At 44.7% G+C, this 11341-nt stretch overlaps 1 pseudogene; it reads left to right on the top strand.

The window, feature by feature from the left end:
* The first annotated feature begins 10737 nt into the window (after nucleotides 1–10737).
* LOC144674223 (U2 spliceosomal RNA) lies at nucleotides 10738–10917 on the top strand (annotated as a pseudogene).
* Nucleotides 10918–11341: the final 424 nt, after the last annotated feature.

Raw genomic sequence — 11341 nt, 5'->3', positions numbered from 1 at the left:
CGTGGTGGTTTTCTCATGTATCTGCCGCCCTTGTCCTTCAAGATGGTAGTAGTCGTGGGTTTGGAAGGTGCTGTCGAAGGAGCCTTGGCGAATTCCTGCAATGCATCTTGTAGATGGTACACGTTGCTACTGTGTGTTGATGGTTGAGGGAATGAATGTTTGTGGACAAGTGTAGCTTAAGCTCGATAGGACAACGTGCTCCTTCAGAGATCCAGCACTGATCTGATGGGTAGAATGTCCTCCAGTGCTGTAACCAATGATATTAGATACTCTGTCCATATCCTAGGCTTTCCCTGTCTATCATCCCAGCTGTGTATGATCTGATGGTGTTCCCTTCACAAGCCCCTGTCGAGGTGCTATGTGTTTGCCTTATTTCAATATTAACTGTGTGCAGTCTCTTTGACCTTATACTGTGACTGAGTGCTTGAGAAAGCAGTTCATACATCACCTTCCTCCCTCTTGAGACTTTGGCCTGCTCTGCAGAGCTCTTTCCATATCCAGAGTATTGATCTCAGTCAGACCTCCCACTCATACCATGCTAACTGGCACTAAGTCTCACTTTCTTATGCTGTGCTCAGCACTAAATTTCTTGGCGTTGTGGGTGTGTTTTCCATAGCCTGGCTCTTTCTTTTCCCAGGAAGCCTTCGTAAACGGCCTCAGCATACAATCTGGCAACGTGCTCTCTTTTCCCCAGCTGCTCTACAAAGGTGACAACTTTACACCCCTGGTGGCAGAAATGTTATTCTTGAATCTGCAGCCTTAGCTGAATGCAGCAATTTCTCAGTTGCAGGATCAACCTTTTTTTTTCCTGAGTGAGCTTGAGAATGAATGAAAATTTTTCAGAGCAAATGGATTTGCCATCCTCCTTCAAATTCCTCAGGAAGCGCACCCTTTTGTGAGCAGGGCTAGAAGGGGTGGAATGTACAGAAGAATGGGGAGAGAGCAGTCCCCTCGCGTGACTCAAGGGGTTCACACAGACTCGAGGGTCAAATGGCCTCCCTTTGCATTGTTACATTCCATGATGACTCCAAAGCAGGATGGTGTGTTACTCAGCAAGGCTTGCAGGCAATGCTATTGTGAACTGGGACAATCAAGATTGTCTGTCTGTACAATTTGTTGCAGCATCAACTACAGTTGTCATCTGAAGCTTCATATGGCAATGTTCATTTAGTGAAATGCTTCCTTAGAGTAGATCAGGCAGGCATCAATTTGCCCTAAAATCCTGGAGCTGTGTAAAGTCTGAACAAGTGCATGACCTAGATGTTAAGTGTTCTGAATGGGTGCATCACATTTACAACACTTGCATTTGGCAGGGCAGTGATGAGTTCATTTTTGTTTTAAAGAAAGGAAACATGGGCTAGGGCGAGTCCTGAGCTCTGGTAATTAGGACACAAGTGATGTGGTGGGCAGATGCTGATACTGGTCAGATGGAATATTGGAAGTGGAGATGGAGGTGAAATGGGTGCTGTGCCACCACCAATTTTAACATCATTTTAACTTCCCAGTGTTTAATGCAGTTTGTTCGTGTAATACAGGATTAAGTTTAAAAACAAACACTGGAATATGACCTTGGAAACTCAAAAAAAGCCCAAATTTTTAAAGAGCACTACTCTGGTTTGGTTTTCCCTTTTCTTTGACAGTAAGATATGGAGCTGTAACATGGGCCTTCTAAGCAGTGACTCTTGGCAGAATGTTTAGTGGCCAGTTTCTGCTGTGTGATTTCTAGCATTTCCAGCGACTTTCTGCCCTGGGGTTTCACCTCAGCATACGTATTGTGCACCTCTTGTGCACACTTCACAAGCTTGCTACTGCCAGGATTACTACTTTTGCTTTACTTTGCAAAGTAAGCTACACTTGACTGATCCTCTGCTCAGTGCTAATTTTGCTGTTTGGATGGCGCTGAATATGCTAAAGTTCATCCAGAGGCATCCAAGTCCATGATATTACCCTCGCTGCTTAAGCAACACTTGGCCATAGGCACATACCTGCTGCATAATCCATTTGGTCAGCATCAGCCCTGATAATTTTTGTGTGTTAAATAAACCAATATCATTAGAGGATGATGGTAATACTCAAAAGTATAGCACGCGTGCAATTTCCCTTGTTCTCCAGTCTGAAGTCGCTGGCCATTAGTGACTGATACTGATAAACATTTTGATTATTATCAATGACTCAGAATCCTTGCATTTGAAGAACACTCTTTTTTTCAATTTGTGTGATTACGTCTAATAATGACCCTGGAACAAATTCCAGGCAGATTCTGTGAATCTGCTTTTACAAGCTCCGCTCCTTCTTCCAATCACAGCACCTCTTGCAGATGGAGAGCTTCAAATGCAAAGGGGAATGAGCTGGTTGAGTGGGTGAACCTGCTGAAAGTAATGTCTGGGAAGAGTGGAATCAGATTAAAGCTTAACTGTTTTTATTGTTAATTCAACAATTTACAGACTTTATTATATCCTTTGGGAGGAAGGGACTTGCCTGAAGGTGGCAGCTCCAAGTTTTACTTCGCAGACTTTTTTTGTACAATTATCACATGAGAGATCTGGATTTTGCTCATCGTGTCCAGAGGTGAAATGAGAACTACCAGAATGTTGACTGAAGCTTTGCACTTTCACACCGATTTTAATTTGGCGGGGAGGTTTTCTTTCCGGGACAGAGATGAGCATTTTAGAAGATGCAGGCAGCAAATCAACTTGCAGATTCACACTGTCGGCATGAAGCTTAAATGACCAAATAGTGTCTATGGGGGAGAATTGTTGATACACGTACCTATAGGTCCTATAGGGTGTAATAGACAGAGATACCTTGATGTCAACTGACCCACAAGTTTCAGTTCCCAGCATGTGCACCTTTTGTATGGAAGCTCAGAGCTGGCAATGTGAATTCATAACTTGCACCTTTTATGGAGCCTGCTATTACATACTGACTCAGCTACAATTAACAATTAATGTTTTCAAAAGCACTTGAAGTTATTAAGCAATTAATTAATTGAGACATTAATTGCGTAAAAAGACAGACAATTAAGCACAGCTTGCTTTTGTGTCTGTCTGGGGGTTGAGTAACTGGAATTTTGATGTTGCTGAAATTGTCTGGAGTTGGATTCCAGACTTTGATTTTTCTTGCATCCCCTCCAAAACTTTCAAGAAAAGGATCATTAAAGGAAATTGCACGATGGTTCAAACCACAATGCAGGTGCTGTAGTGTCCGGACTGTCACATGACCGGCTGCGAGAGAAACACAGCTGGGAAGATGCTGGGTTAACAGCAGTGCAGTAATATTTTAACAGGAGCAATTACAGCACGAAGATATCGGGATTGGGAGGGTCCAAAATAACAGGCAACACTGAATTAACGCAAGAGTTATTTGAATTCATCTCTGAAAACAATACTGTTGTGACTTTCTTAATTCATTGGAGCACTTCTAATGCAGTAACTTTAAACTGGTGCTGAAAACTGACAGGTATGTTGGCTGTATATTTCTGCTCTGTTTCTCTGCAGCATCCTTCCTGCTGCACTAATACTGGTTTCAGGCTAGCTGAGCACTGATCAAACAATCAAACCATTACCAACTGAGGCAGGAGGGGATCTCCTAGAAAAGTTTCAGGTTCTCTTGACATATGAATGATTTCATATTTTGCAATTTACATTAACTAATGACGTGAATGTGTTCAATCCCAAGTACCAATACTTGATAGTAATGCAAAAGGGTTTCACCCTTACAGTAAACAGCTCTTAAACTGCTGTTGGAATTGATTTTTAGTTTCACCCTAGATGAAAGCCAATCCAGTAGATTCCAGATAAATTTTTCCATAAGCCCATTTTCATACTCATAGGTTGCTATATTATTCGATACGTAAACATTGCAAAGAATATGATCGAACCTCTCCAAAATATAGGATTGTGGGAGTGAACAAAGCATTTTGAGAAGCTCTTTGTCAGTATAAAAACTCGTGGTCTTAGATTGACAGGTGGCAATTAAACGGTGGAGTTATAATAGGCCCTGATATCTTGGAATGATTTAATAGTAAAAGACAGCCAAGAGTATAAACCGGTACCCAACACTTTCCCTTTCCATCCTCCTTTTTCACTGTCAGTGGTAAAGTAAGAGCTTTCAGCCCAGAGAGCAATTAGTGCAGAGGGATTACTGTACATTGAAAGACACGGCATGTCTAACCCAAGCAAACACTTTCAATGTTTCCTGTCATCCAGCCAGCAGTGATCTGCAGCTGGATATTATCATCTCCACACAGAATAGAATCATAGAAAGTTTATGGCACAAAGCGGCCACTTGGCCCATTGTGTCTGCTCGGGCTGAAAAACGAGCCACCCAGCCTAATCCCACTTTCCAGCATTTAGTCTGTAACCCTGCAGGTTCCGGCATTTTAAGGTGCATATCCAGACACGCTTTTAAATGAGTGTTTCTGCTTCTACTAATCTTCAAACTTCTTGATCATTCCCCCTACATTTACATCCAAATTATTAGATATACCTCAAAAAGCAGGGGATCTAATACACGTCAACCCACAAATGCAACTATTTATATGGAAGTATTTCTTCTAGAGCGGCTGAGGTGGGATGTGGTCGTGTTTTATGGAGAAGGTGATGGTTGGGACTGAGCACAAAAAGATCAGTTCTATTGATTTGAAATTTTCACTTGAAATAATAAAGTAATAACGAGCATCACTGCGGTCCTGCAGCTGAACCTTGTAGAGTTTAAAGACTTTCCATTCTGGAACTACCTCACTCATTAAAAATTGGTTCCAGTGTCATTATTAGACCTGCATGTTAAGGACTAGCTGACTACACCTTTTGTAGCCTTCATGTGTACTGTGTATGGAAAAGCCTCAAACCATCCTTGTTCCTGTGAAAGGTCTTTGCATTTTGGTGATGTTTCTTTAACAGGATGTGCACAGCAGCTTGACCAGCTCCAGCTCAAAGGATTTTCCCAGCAGTGGCTGCTCTCACTCCAGGCCTTTATCTGTACCTCAGATCAGCAGGAGCTGAATACAAGATTTGTGCCAGCAGGTACAGGCTAGGTTGGGAGTGGACAAAACTGCAGCATTTCAGGTTCTACTTGGAATTTACTCAGATATAAAGAGTCAAATGTTTCTCCTTTAGCAGCCACTACAAAAAGAGTACAGAGCACTGATCTATTACAGAGCATTGTAAACTGTGAGGAGGACAGTATAGAACTTCAAAAGAACATAGACAAGTTGGTAGAGTGGGCAGATAGGTGGCAGATGAAGCTCAATGCGGAGAAGCGTGAGGGGATGCACTTTGGTACAAAGAACATGGAGAGACAATATAAAATAAGGGGTACAATTCTTAAGGACGTGGCGGAGCAGAGGGATCGGGGTGTTTATGTGCATAGGTCATTGAAGGTGGCAGGACAGTGGTGCGAGCAGTTAGTAAAGCATGCAGTATCCTGGGCTTTATTAAGAGGAGCATAGAGTACAAGAGTGGAGAGGTTATGCTGAGCTCATATAAGATGCTATTTAGCCCTCAGCTGGAGTATTGTGTCCAGCTCTGGGCACCACACTATAGAACGGATGTGAACACATTGGAGAGAGTGCAGAAGAGGTTTACAAATATGTCTCCGGGGTAAGAAACTTCAGTTACGAAGATAGATTGGAAACGTTGGGACTGTTCTCCTTGGAGAAGAGAAGGCTAAGAGGAGATTTGATAGAGGTGTTCAAAATCATGAGGGGGCTGGATAGAGTAGATAGGAAGAATCTGTTCCCGCTCTGAAAAGGATCGAGACCGAGAGAGCACAGGTTTAAAGTGATTTACAAAAGAAGCAAACGTGATGTGAGAAAAATCTTTTTCACACAGCGAGTGGTTCGAGTCTGGAATGCACTGCCTGGAAGTGTGGTGGAGGCAGGTTCAATCGAGGCATTCAAGAGGATTATCACTAGATGATTATTTGAATAGAAACAATGTGCAAGGGTAAGGGGAAAAGGGAGGAGAATGGTGCTAAGTCATAATGCTCATTCGGAGAGCTGGTGTAAATATGATGGGCCAAATGGTCTCCTTCTGAACCCTAACAATTCTGTGATTCTGTGACATTATCTGATTGGTTTTCCTTGTGGGAACTTTTATGTTTTTCATTCTAATGGTTCAGTTTCTGCTGTGTTTCTCAACCAAGAGGCAATCATTTCTATTCCTGCTCGCTACTGGATGGTGCAAAATACTTCAATCAATTAAATATTTTTGAAGTGCTGATATCTGTTGTGATGCTGGAAATGTGTCAGTTAATTTACTCACAGCAAAGTCCCACATACAGAAATGACATCATGACAAATAATGTTTTCAGTAATGTTGGTTGAAGGAGAAATATTGGCCAGGAGACCAGGGAGAATTCGGCCACTCTTTCTTGAATAGTGCCATGGAATATTTTGCATCCAGTTATGATGTTAGCTGGAATATCTGCTCAATTCTCTGGGGTGATACTAGATCTCACACAACCCTCTTCCCACAGAAAAACAGCAGTTTAGAGGTCTACTAATGGAAGTCAAATTACTTTTGGTTATTTTAATGGACTATCTCTTTAAATCTATGAGCAGTGGGCAGCCCAGCTCCACAAGCTTTTCACACACAATCTGGAAACAGGCTTTTTATTGGGGTGTGGGGAGCTGTGTAGCTGTTGGGATGAGGCTCTTTGTCAGAACACAGTACTCTCCAAACAAAGGGTCAAAGGGACTCGAAATGTTAGCTGTGTTTCTCTCTCCACAGATGCTGCTGGACCTGCTGAGCTTTTCCAGCATTTTTTGTTCTTGTTTCAGATTTCTATCTGCATCCAGCATCCATCAGCAGTATTTTGCATTTACTCTCTGATCAAATCATGAGTTGTCTGCAATTTTCCGTTTGAATGTCAGACCTGATCTGCAGGGTGTCTTTGTTTTCAATGTGTCTCACTTCTCACTTCCTTGCATGTCTGACCTATCCACATGTTCTTTGTTTTGCTAATGTCTTTAATTTCTTCAATGCTTCTTTCCATTGTTTCCATCTCACTCAACAATGCAGCAGTTTACATCACAGAAACGAGCTGAGATAATTTCACTTTGGGTACAATCGGGAAATTGCACGGGAAGAACACTTGAAATTGTGCAGGTTAGGTTAGGCTTCTGGCCACCAATTCATTTGGAAAATCATGAATGCAAAATCTCCCTGAACCAACGCAACAAGGCAGAATAATAAAAAGTAACTTTATTTTCTCTGTATTCCTTGATGCATTTGAATGGTAGGTGACAGATAATGTTTCAGTGATATATCTGAAACTGGTTTATTGTAATAAAATGAGAATTTGTAATCTGGGTGACCAGTTGTCCCTGAGTAAGCTGATTTAAAATGGCAGAAAAAAAATTATACTGAACCACTTAATTGTTTCATTGGGACACATCAGTAAGTTTCTTATTAAATTAAACAATTCTGATGCGACAAAAACTTTTAAAACATGCCGATGTCCACTACATGCTTTAACCTGGTCTTGCAGGGTATAGCAGAATGGTGCAACTCCCCTGTTTACGATGAGCAGATGTAACAGTCAACAGAACAATGTTTTTACAGCTGCCTGACCATGCTTTACATTTCTTCTGAAACTGCTCCTCATTAAGAGTTGCTTTTCTCACCTTCAATGTGCCATTTACATGTGGGTATTTGCGCTGAAGTTCAGCTCAGGGCCTTGCAATTTTTCTCCTGCGCAGCTAGGCCAGACACTGCCCCCTGTTGGATTTCTGTGCAACTGCAGGCACAACCACACTAAGGCAGTTGTCCACGTTAGAAAATAGGGTGACAGCACCTGTACCCCGCTTCACCCTGTTGGCTGCAGTTTCTTTTGCCTGTGCCAGCCTTCCTATCCTTTGTGCTGTACTCTCCTTCCCTCCACTTTCCTCAGCACAGCCTTAGCGAACCCAAGACCACGGCTCATTCTTCTAAACTCCAGAAAATATTGGCCACTCCATTCAATCTTTACTGAACCATTGTTGCATCCCTACTATGGAAAATATATCCTTCATTTGGTGAGGAGACCAAAACAATGGTACACAATACTCTGGGTATGATCTCGCCAAAGCTCCGTTTGTTGCAGCAAGAATTCATGTAAACACAAATAAGGATCCTCGGCTTTATAAATTGAGGCGTGGAGTCCAAAGGGAAGGAAGTTATGCCAAACCGTTATGATACACTGGTTAGGCTACAGCTGAAGGAACAGGAAGTGACGGAAGGTAAGAAATGCTTTATCTGATTGTGCTGTGCAGCAACACAAAGGTTGACAATTCTTCAGGTGTGAACCCTGGTGAGCACCACTGATCTTTTCCAACTATTAAACCACTGTCCAATAGCACAGAGTGAAATGTGCTCCTGTTACATTTTCCTGAAACTGAAGTCGGTTAAACACAGCAGCCCATGTTGAGCAATGTACATTGAGTTTGGCTGCTGGGTAGTGATGCAGCAATGATGTCATTAGCACAGTGACCTAAGACGCCCCAATGCTCAGGCCCAAGAATCCAGGCCCAAGTGTCACTCCGTGCTGAGATTCTACCTCTTCCCGGTGTTGGGAAGAATGGATATGGCTATGTTACCAGAGAACGCTCCATTCAGTTGGAACCTGCTGTATCACCTATCCCTTGTGGAACAGTTTATGCAGAAAAACCTGTTGACCACAAGTCCATCAGGCAGTGGGCTGCACATATTGTAATGTGGTCCTGCGGGAAAAGGAGATAGTGAATGCTGTCGGGTGGTTTCCTGAGCTGACTGTCAAAGTAATTTGGAAGAATGCCTCATCACCAAAACTTTCAAATTAGCATTAGGATGTAGCTTGGCTGATAGTGACAAAGGCCCTCCCCATCATGTGCATGACGGGTGTGGACACCTGCCTCATCAGCTTGGATCAGGAGAAGGCCTTTGACAGAATATCGCACACCTACATGGGGGATGTGCTCTCCAAAATGGGCTTTGGGGAGGGAATTCGAAATTGGATCCAACTGCTCTACACTAACATCAGTAGCGCAGTCTCAATCAATGGGTGGGAAACAGATAGCTTCCCGATCAAATCTGGAGTCAGGCAGGGCTGTCCTCTCTCGCCTGTCCTTTTCGTGTGCTGCATAGAACCCTTTGCCGAGTCCATCAGGAAGGATCCGGGCATAAGAGGAGTGACGATCCCAGGCAGTGGAGGCACTCAGGTAAAAGCCTCCCTGTACATGGACGACGTCGCCGTCTTCTGCTCGGATCCGCTGTCGGTGCGCAGACTGATGCACATCTGCGACCAGTTCGAACTGGCCTCGGGAGCCAAGGTAAATCGTGGGAAGAGCGAGGCCATGTTCTTTGGGAACTGGGCTGACCGATCCTTTGTCCCCTTCACTGTCAGGGCTGACGGCCTGAAGGTGCTGGGGATATGGTTCGGAGGGACCGGGGCATGCGTTAGAAACTGGAAGGAGCGAGTGGCTATGGTGAAAAGGAAACTGGGCATGTGGGAGCGACGCTCCCTCTCCATTGCGGGTAAGAACCTGGTCATCAGGTGTGAGGTACTCTCGCTGTTGCTGTACGTGGCGCAGGTCTGGCCCATTCCAGACTCCTGCGCGACGGCGATCACTCGAGCCATCTTCCGCTTTATCTGGAGGTCGAAAATGGATCGTGTCCGCAGGGACGCGATGTACAAGCCTCTAGATAAAGGGGGAAAAAACGTGCCCAACATCGCCCTCATACTGATGGCCACCTTTGTGTGCGGCTGCATCAAGCGGTGCGTAGACCCTCAGTACGCAAACACCAAGTGTCACTACGTGCTGAGGTTCTACCTGTCCCCGGTGTTGCGAAGGATGGGTCTGGCCACGCTGCCGCGGAACGCTCCAAGTAGTTGGACCGTGCCGTACCACCTGTCCCTGGTGGAAAAATTTATGCAGAAAAACACCTTTGACCACAAGTCCATCAGGCAGTGGTCAGCACGTAACGTCCTAGAGGCCCTGAGGGATAAGGAGAGGGTGGACCCTGTGGGATGGTTCCCCGAGCAGACTGTCAAAGTCATTTGGCAGAATGCCTCATCGCCAGAACTTTCCAACAAGCACCAAGACGTAGCTTGGCTGGTGGTGAGAAAGGCCCTCCCCGTCAGATCCTTCCTACACGCCAGGAAGCTCACCCCCTCTGCACGTTGCCCTCGAGGTGGCTGTGGTGGGGAAGAGACCGTTGTCCACCTCCTTGTGGATTGTGCCTTCGCAAAGAAAGTCTGGAGAGAGATGCAGTGGTTGCTGTCGAGGTTCATCCCGAGCAGTTCTGTGACACAGGACTCTGTGCCCTACGGGCTGTTCCCAGGGACACACACCGAGACAAACATCGACTGCAGCTGGAGGATCATCAACTCGGTGAAAGAGGCGCTTTGGTCTGCCCGAAACTTGTTGGTCTTCCAGCACAAAGAGTTGTCCCCGACCGATTGTTGCGGACTGGCACAATCCAAAGTCCAGGACTACGTGCTGAGGGACGCACTAAAGCTTGGGGCAGCTGCCGCAAAGGCGCAATGGGGAAGGGTCGCTGTCTAAGACCTTTCTACCACAGCGCACCGAGAGACTGGGAACTGTTTAGAGCCCCTCGGGCTGTACAGATCAAAATGAAAGGCTGTAAATGATTGTAATATTGTTTGTACTGATGCACCTGGTGATACATTTTGTAAAAGTTTAACCTGGATTGTACCCTTGTAATGTTGTTTTTGAAATGGTTTGGAATGTGATTGAAGATATTTTATGAATAAAGTATATTTTTACAAAAAAAAAAAAAAAAATCTGTTCTTATCAGTTTAATATCTGATACGTCCCTTATCTGGGGACCATATATTAAATTGATTTTTGGAGCAGGGAGATGGAATAGGGGCTTGCTCCGTCCACTCCACGCATCGACCCGGTATTGCAGTATCTCTGGGAATGGTGCACCACCCCTTTCCAGGGGATTTTCAATGCTAAAAATAGTTTTCTTACAAACATCTGCTTTCTTTACTTTTCAACATGCACATCTTTCAAAACACAACTTTCTTTCTTTCTCATCGCTTCTCGGCCTTTTGGCTAAGATCAAGTGTTGCAGGGGCGACACCATGGTCCTGCCAAGGCAAGGTCGGGATGGAAGGGCGATAACCAATCGCAATCCAAATCCATACCGTGGGCTACCTATCACCGTCCGAGTCACGGTGAACCACAGCGAAGGAGGATCACCTATGGATCGGGGCTTCTTCACCAGGAGGATCCTGTTGAAGGCGTGCGGCTTCCAAGCTACGGAGATCTTCACCCTGCACGACTCCCGCAAAGGCGGTTATTTTGACGTCACGTTCAAGCGGGTGGCAGACTGCGTCCGGCTCCTGAGGGTGT

Source organism: Cetorhinus maximus, unplaced genomic scaffold (assembly GCF_964194155.1).
Source record: "Cetorhinus maximus unplaced genomic scaffold, sCetMax3.hap1.1 HAP1_SCAFFOLD_592, whole genome shotgun sequence".
NCBI lineage: Eukaryota > Metazoa > Chordata > Chondrichthyes > Lamniformes > Cetorhinidae > Cetorhinus > Cetorhinus maximus.
The sequence above is the reverse complement of the archived record's forward strand: the minus strand, read 5'-3'. Positions and strand labels throughout refer to the sequence as shown.